The following is a 6,000-nucleotide window of genomic DNA, read 5'->3' on the forward strand; positions in this document are numbered from 1 at the left end:
AAACACACTCCTGAGACCAATGGTAAAGTCCATGTCCATCCTGAAGGCAGGGTGACTGCGAAGACAAAGACAGACCTCAGGCTCCAAATCTACTATTCTGCCAGAGCACTGGCGGTTTTATTTTTTACTGGTGTTTAAACCTTACGACAGGGACTTCCCTGGTGGATCAGTGGCTAAGACTCTGAGCTCCCAACGCAGCGGGTCTGGCTTTGATCCCTGGTCACGGAACTAGATCCCGCATACCATGGCTAAGAGTTTGCTTGCTGTGACTAAGACCTGGCCCAGCCTAATAAATGAATAAATAATAATAATAATTTTTTTAAAAACTTACAACAATGAAACAGAGAGCCAAGTGTAAAGTGTGACAATTCTGTATCCTGAATGGGGTGATGATTACTAGACAGGTGGTAAAATGACAAAGAACAATACACATGTACCAACATCAACTTCCTGCTTTTGATTTTGATTAACTATAGTTAGTTAACCTAAGGTGTCACTGGGGAGACCAAGGTGGAGGGTACATCAGACCATTCTGTATTACCTGTGCAACTTACTTTGAATCTAAAATATAGTTTAAAATAAAAAGTTAAAAAGGTTTTTTTTTAAAAAAAAAGATTTTTTTTTAATTTTAAAATTTTAAAATAATCTTTAAAAAAAAATATTATTCTAGCCGAGGGCAAGAATAATCTCAAAAGCCAAACGGAACAATGAAGTAGTGCAAAATGCAAAGTGTGATAGTTTTGTGAATGCAGATTTATTTTGCACATGAAATATTTAACTTAAATTTATTATTCTTTTAAAATTACATTATATATTTTTAATTTGTTATTAAACCATAGCAGATCAATGTTTTGGTTGAAAGTGCTCCCCTAAAATATGTTAGTGTAAAAGTTTTATCCATGTTAGTTTGTCTTCCTATTTTATACTGTAATAATTTTTTTTGGCCATTTGAATGCAGAGTTCCAAAGAATAGCAAGGAGAGATAAGAAAGCCTTCCTCAGTGATCAATGCAAAGAAATAGAGGAAAACAGTAGAATGGGAAAGACTAGAGATCTCTTCAAAAAAAATTAGAGATACCAAGGGAACATTTCATGCAAAGATGGGCTCAATAAAGGACAAAAATGGTATGGACCTAACAGAAGCAGAAGATATTAAGAAGAGGTGGCAAGAATACACAGAAGAACTGTACAAAAAAGATCTTCATGACCCAGATAATCACCATGGTGTGATCACTCACACTCAGCTAGAGCTGGACATCCTGGAGTGTGAAGTCAGGTGGGCCTTAGGAAGCATCACTACGAACAAAGCTAGTGGAGGAGATGGAATTCCTGTTGAGCTATTTCAAATCCTAAAAGATGACGCTGTGAAAGTGCTGCATTCAATATGTCAGCAAATTTGGAAAACTCAGCAATGACCACAGGACTAGAAAAGGTCAGTTTTCATTCCAATCCCAAAGAAAGGTAATGTCAAAGAATGCTCAAACTACCACACAATTGCACTCATCTCACACGCTAGTAAAGTAATGCTCAAAATTCTCCAAGACAGGCTTTAGCAATATGTGAACCCTGAACTTCCAGGTGTTCAAGTTGGATTTAGAAAAGGCAGAGGAACCAGAATTCAAATTGCCAACATCTGATGGATCATCGAAAAAGCAAGAGAATTCCAGAAAAACATCTATTTCTACTTTATTGACTATGCCAAAGCCTTTGACTGTGTGGATCACAATAAACTGTGGAAAATTCTGAAAGAGATGGGAATACCAGACCACCTGACCTGCCTCTTCAGAAACCTATATGCAGGTCAGGAAGCAACAGTTAGAACTGGACATAGAACAACAGACTGGTTCCAAATAGGAAAAGGAGTATATCAAGGCTGTATATTGTCACCCTGCTTATTTAACTTATATGCATAGTACATCATGAGAAATGCGGGGCTGGAGGAAGCACAAGCTGGAATCAAGATTGCCGGGAGAACTATCAATAACCTCAGATATTCAGATGACACCACCCTTATGGCAGAAAGTGAAGAGGAACCAAAAAGCCTCTTGATGAAAGTGAAAGAGGAGAGTGAAAAAGTTGGTTTAAAGCTCAACATTCAAAAAAAAAAAAAAAGCTCAACATTCAGAAAATTAAGATCATGGCATCCAGTTCCATCACTTCATGGCAAATAGATGGGGAAACAGTGGAAACAGTGGCTGACTTTATTTTTCTGGGCTCCAAAATCACTGCAGATGGTGATTGAAGCCATGAAAATAAAAGATGCTTGCTCCTTGGAAGGAAACTTATGACCAACCTAGACAGCATATTAAAAAGCAGAGACATTACTTTGCCAACAAAGGTCCGTTTAGTCAAGGCTGTGGTTTTTCCAGTGGTCATGTATGGATGTGAGAGTTGGATTATAAAGAAACCTGAGTGCCAAAGAATCGATGCTTTTGAACTGTGGTGTTGGAGAAGACTCTTGAGAGTTCCTTGGACTGCAAGGAGATTCAACCAGTCAATCCTAAAGGAGATCAGTCCTGGGTGTTCATTGGAAGGACTGATGTTGAAGCTGAAGCTCCATTACTTTGGCCACCTGACGTGGACAACTGGCTCATTTGAAAGAACCCTGATGCTGGGAAATATTGAGGGCAGGAGAAGAAGGGGACAACAGAGGATGAGATGGCTGGATGGCATCCCCGACTCAATGGACATGGGTTTGGGTGGACTCCGGGAGTTGGTGATGGACAGGGAGGCCTGGCGTGCTGCAGTTCATGGGGTCGCAAAGAGTCGGACACGACTGAGCAACTGAACTAAACTACTGAATTTTTTTTGGAATGAAGTTAAATTAAAAATTTGCTGAGGGACTTTCCTGGCAATCTAGTGGTTAAGAATCTGCCTGCCAATACAGGGGACATTGGTTCCATCCCTGGTTGGGGAATATCCTCAGAATTGCACAACTCAGGTATTATGGAAACCACCTCTGTGGGTAATTCTTGGTCACCTGGGACCACAAACATGTGGAGATCTGGGGAGAAGCTGTAGTAGGTCCAGAAACACCTCCTGGCCGGGGTCTTCCTGGGTCAGGCTGGTGAATGGGGTCCAAGGAACAGCCCTGGACCTAACTGGCTGGTGCCTGACATGTGGTGTTCCCGTCATGGCCCTCATATGTAAAGGGATCCGTGGACACCTGGCCCTATGCTGCTGTAAACAGCTGGTGCCTCATGCCTAGGCATGCCTGCATCCCTGCATCCTCACCACACACATCTCTTCTTTCAGCTGCCTTCTACACACCTTTAGGGCACTGGCCTCGCAGACATGACCCATTTCACATCTGGATCTCCATCTCCCTGTCTATGAGAGGAAGGATGGGTTGGATCGTTCTCAAGGCTCCTACCACTTCTGACGTCATCTTTGTCCTGGTTCTCTTTGTTTGGGATCTATTTCTTCACGTGTTTACTCAAGCCATGAGCCACTTACCCACAACAATCCTAGGGTTTTGACACAATTATCTCTCTTTATGGATGAGGGGACTGAGGTTCAGCAAGGGTGGTAACTTGCCTGGTTTACCCTATAATAAGTGGCAGGGCTGAAACTGGAATCTGAGCACACTCTCAAAGGCCTCCCATCACTAGGCCACTCGGCTGGAGGCAGGAGGGAGCCCCCTGGGCCAGCTGCCCATTGGTAAAAGTGAATGTCTGGTGTGGAGTGAATTACTGGAAGTGTTCAAGCAGAGGCAGGTTGATTGGTCAGGAAAGGTGTAGAAGAGGATTGGGTAAGACCTGCATGCTTCAGTGGCAGCATCATATTAATATAATGTTTCCACTTTTGAGAGGTGTCCCAAATAGTTTGTTCTTATTGATTTGTGAATAATTTTCATTTATATAAATTAAAAATGCATCTTTTTATATGAAAAAATGAAATTTCAAGGTTATACCTGTAGCAACACCATCCTCAATCTCTTGCCTTTTAATGTGCTTTCCCGAGCAGGAAGAGGAATGAGGGGAGTCACAGCCCTTGGGTCCACAGAGGAGCAGGTCCACCTTGAATCTTATCTGCGCCATGTACACAACAACCACTACTATGAGGTGCCTGCGGTATCCCTCCAGTCTAGAGATACCAGCGCTGATGATTCCACTCTGAACTTTTCAACAGCACCACAGCCTGGGCTGGCAATTTCCAGGAGCACCAGCCATGTGCCCAGTAAATTCTGAGCCCTGGAGAGTGCCCAGCAGAGGGTCCCTCAGTCTCTTTTGACTGGGATGTTTCATCATCCTGGCACTGATGTTCTCTGGCAAAGATCTTAATCCAGTCCACCACACCCTCCTTTCCTCAGTCCGTTCTCATATTTCTTGGCCAGTGTCTTTTCCCTCCTAGTTGTGATCCTACACCCCATGTTTTAGCTGTAGTTCTGAATATACATTCTATTTCTAGTAGCTACAATGTCACTATTTGCTTTGAAAAGTAAACCTCAATAGCTCTGTGGCTTTACCCACTTAGAATTTCTTTTTCATTCACATGTTTGTCTGATGTGGATGTTCCTGGTCTATGGATGCTGTTTCTTTCTCCATGCAATGACTTAGGGATCCAGGCTCCTTCCAGGGAACAAGTTATGGGTTAGTTGTGTTCCTTGTGATATTTGATTTTTCTGCCCAGCATTTAGCCCATGTTGACGAATGTTGCATATGCACTTGAACGCAATGTGTGTGTTCAGCCAACTGTTGTTGGCTGAGTGTCTGATAAATGTCAGTTAAGTCAAGCTAGTCTGTATCCTTACTGATTTTGGGTGTCAAGTTTTAAGAGACAAATGTTTAAATCTCCAACCATGCATAAGGATTTGTCTATTTCTCCTTTTTGCTCTATTGGTTTTGCTTCATGTATTTTGAAGTTCTGTTGTTAGAGGCACACTCTTAAAGATTAAGTCCTTTTGAAGAATCAACTCCCTTATCATTATGACTTGCTCTTCATTATCTGTGTCAATATTTCTTGTTCTGAAACATACTTTGTCTAATATCAATTTAGTCACACTAGATTTCATTTGGTTTGATAGAGTTTGCATTGTACACATTTTTCAATTTTTAAATATGCAGCCTGTAGGCATTTCAAAATTTGAGATATAATTGACATATTATATTAATTTCAGTATGCAGTATAATGATTTTATATTGGTATGTATTGTGAAATGATTACCACCAAAAGTCTAGTTTACATTCATCACCACACATACATATAAAAAGCTTTTTCCTGAGGGTTTTTAAGATCTACTCTCTTACAAAATTTCAAATGTATAATAGAGTATTAACTTTAGTCACCATTCTGTACACTACATCGCCAGGACTTATTTATTTTATAATGGAAGTTTGTACCATTTGAACACCATTGCCCATTTTTCCCACTCAGTACTCCCTACTTTTGGCAGCTGACAATCTGTTCTCTGTGTCTATGAGTTGGATTTTGTTTTTTGTTTTTTTAGATTCCACATATAAGTGAGATCCTAAAGTATTTGTTTCTCTTTTTGATGTCAAATGCAAAAAATCAATACCAAGACCAATATCAAGGAACACACTATCTGTTTTCTTCAAAGAGTTTTATAATCTCAGATCGTATATTCAAGCACTTAATCCACTGAGATAATTTTGTGCATAGTGTGAGATTTAGTGGTCCAGTTTCATCATTTTGCATGTGGTTGTACAGTCTTCCCAGCACCTTTGAAAAGACTGTCTTTTCCCCATAGTATATTCTTGGATCTTTTGTCATGAGTTGATTGACCATATTTATAGCATAAGTTGACTCCTGTAATCGCTATTCTATTCTGTGTATCTATGTGTGTTTTTATGCCAATACTATACTATTTTAATTACCGTAGCCTTGTAATTCAGTTTGAAATCAGGAAGCATTATGACATCAGCTTTATCTTCTTGGTCTTTTGTAGTTCCTTATAAATTTTAGGATTGATAGTTCTATTTCTCTGAAAAATACCATTGAAATTTTGTTAGGGATTGCATTGAATCTGTAGGTTACCTTG

Source organism: Cervus canadensis, chromosome 30, assembly GCF_019320065.1.
Source record: "Cervus canadensis isolate Bull #8, Minnesota chromosome 30, ASM1932006v1, whole genome shotgun sequence".
Taxonomy (NCBI): Eukaryota; Metazoa; Chordata; class Mammalia; order Artiodactyla; family Cervidae; genus Cervus; species Cervus canadensis.